Here is a 3,032-nt window from a genome sequence, read left to right on the forward strand (position 1 = left end):
TTCATGAGAGACCACAACTATACCAGAAAACAAAAATTCAATTTCCAAGTAAATTTCATAGCTGTCTGATTCTCAAGATATTCCACTGGACTGTGCCCAACTTTTCTAAGAGGGTATCATTGGTGAAGAATGGTACTGGGCAGGGAAGATGGTCAAGAACCAACTGCATGAAGGTCATTATCTAGGCTAAGACCCCCATTAGGACCACTGGGCTTTAGCTCCGCAATTCCTAGGCTAAGAAGGTGAAAAAGGGCATCAAGCAATTTTCACAGAATGATGAAGACTGAGCAGCATGTGGCTCTGTCCCTCTTTCCTGCTGTGCAGTGGAGACCCATGAGATAGAGTAGAACTAACCAAGATACCAAGGGCTCAGCACTGTGCTGGGCTATTGATAGTTATTGCTGCTGTCATTATTACTGTGAGGTCTCCAAGGTATATTCCATGCTTGGATTTACTCTGAAAGCAAGATCATCACTAGTCTATGTGAGAGTGATCCAAAGACAGGTGTCTCAGAGCATGCACCTATAACTCAAGCACTTAAGAGACCAAGGCAGGAAGATTACAAGTTTGGGGCTCATTCAAGCCACATAGTGAAACATTGTTCCAAAGTCCCCATCAAAAGAGCACACCACTAAAGTAGACTTGAAACCCACCCAACATGGCTCAGGGAATTTTGTGGAAGGGGCTGGAAAGACTGTAAGAACCACAGGGTGAAACATTGCTCCCAGAGGCACTCCTTCCCCTGACTGCTATGCCCATGACACATATCCCACAACACCATGGGGAACACCTGAAACCCCACTGAGAAGTGTCCACAGTGGAATGGGTGTAGGAACGAGGGAAAAGAGGGAACTAACACATGATGTACTCATATAAAATATGTTGTTAATACATATGAATAGAATATAAGAAAAAATAAACAACTTGATTATTTCACAGATTCTAAAACATATTTGTGAAAAGAAATGGAAGACACTGTATTAAATGAAACAAGTTAGACACAGAAATATATACACTGTTTGTTCTGTCTCAAATGTGGATAAAACCAAGTGCATTTAAATGTAGAGTAATGGTCACTAGCAGCTTGGGGTGGGGGTAGCGAAGGACAGAGGGAGGTAGGGTAACAGGTTCCAAAGCACAGTTACGCAGCCAGAAATCGGTTCCAATGTGTACAGCGTAAGATTTGAAGACATTTCACAGCAACCTATTGCAGGTTTTAATTTTTTTGATTTATTTTGAGAGGGAGAGAGAGAGAGAGAGAGAGAGAAAGAGAGAGAGAGAGGGAGAGAGAGAGCACCAGGGCCTCTTGTAGGTGCAAACTCCAGATACATGTGCCACTTTGTGCTTTATACGGTTACTTGAGAATCAAACATGGGCAAACAGGCTTTGAAAGCAAGTGCCTTTAATCACTGAGCAATCTCTGTAGCCTTCAATGTTTTTGAAAAGAAATAACTTTTTATTGACCACTCCTATAAATATAAACAATATACCATGGTCATAATCCCCTCCTACCACTTTCCCTTTTTCCCCTCTCAAATCCCCCCTCCACTGAATTCCTTCTTTCCAATTAGTTTCTCTTCTATTTTGATGTCATTATTTTCCCCTCCTGTAGGGAGCATCTGGTCACTGTGAGGTCATGAATATCAAGGCTACTTTGTATCTGTTATACAGCATTGTAAGCAGACCTTTCCTTCCTTTGGCTCTTAGATTCTTTTTGCCACCTCTTCTGAAATGGTTTCTGAACCTTGAAGGGTGTGACTGAGATGTCTCACTGAGTGCTACACATGCCACTGTCACTTTTTAGCATTTTGGTAAGTTTTGAATCTCCCAGTGGTCACCAACATCTGAAAAGAGAAGCTTATCTAACCAAAAGTAAGAGTAGCATTAATATATGGGAATAAACACCAGTCTTTAGAAAACAGTTTGGTGGACCTAATATACCAATTTAGCCAGACAACAGTAATAGTTTTCCCCCTCAAGCTTATGACATCTCAAGCCATAGTCTTTTTTATTAAGTTTTCAGTAATGGGTAGGAATTCTTTCTCGTGAAGTGTGCCTCAAGTCCAATCAGAGAGCAGTTACTTTCCCTATAACAGACATGCCACCATTGCACCAGTTGGTACAATTGGCCTGGCTATCCAGCCATAAAGCTTGGAGCTTGGAGGGTCTACTGCTGGTGGTGACCACTGATGACTTTTCTCCTCCCAAAGGCTGCATGCTACATAGCTATTCCCAGCATCCTGACAGCATGTCAACAGGAAGGAGTCCTCCAACTCAGTTCCATCTTGATTTCTCAATGAACTGCAGCCCAAGCATGTGAAGTTTTCAGCAGGTGGGTCTTACCGTCTAGTTCTGTTGGGCAATGAAAAGTCTTGCCATTAGACTATAATGTTTTGGGGGCATCAGGTGTCTCCCTAACCAATAACTCACTGGAAGGTGTCTCATCCCTGGTACTGAAATTTTTTGAATAACAATGTATGGCTTCTAGGCACAACATTATCCATCTCCACAGATATTTGTGCCAAAACTCCCTCTTTTTCTAAAGAATATATATATTATTAGCTAGTGAAGAAGTATGGCTCCATATTAAAACTACTTATTCAAAAATCTTAAATTTTGATCAGCAGTCCTTCTACCCTTCCACCTCCTCTTCTTCTTTCTCTCTTCTTTTTGGGTGAACTTTATAATTTATTTTTCAATCAGCTTTCAAAGTAGCAGCTTTCCTTATGGCATTTTCATACATACCTTGTTTTGGTTGACTGCTACCCATCCATTTCCCTGTCTCCTGTCCCTTTTCCCCACTATCCCCTTTCATCCTTGCTATTTCCCTTTCCACTTTATTTTTTTTTTCCCTTTCCACTTTAATATCTCATGTTTCATTATTATCTTTCTCAACCCTTGCTTAACGACTCTTGTTCATGAACTGGAGAGATGGCTCAGTCAGTGGTTAAGGCACTTTCCTGAAAAGCCTAATGACTTGGGTTTGATTTCTGCAGTACCCAATAAAGCCAGATACACAACATGGTGCATGC

Source organism: Jaculus jaculus, chromosome 17, assembly GCF_020740685.1.
Source record: "Jaculus jaculus isolate mJacJac1 chromosome 17, mJacJac1.mat.Y.cur, whole genome shotgun sequence".
In the NCBI taxonomy this organism is placed as follows: domain Eukaryota; kingdom Metazoa; phylum Chordata; class Mammalia; order Rodentia; family Dipodidae; genus Jaculus; species Jaculus jaculus.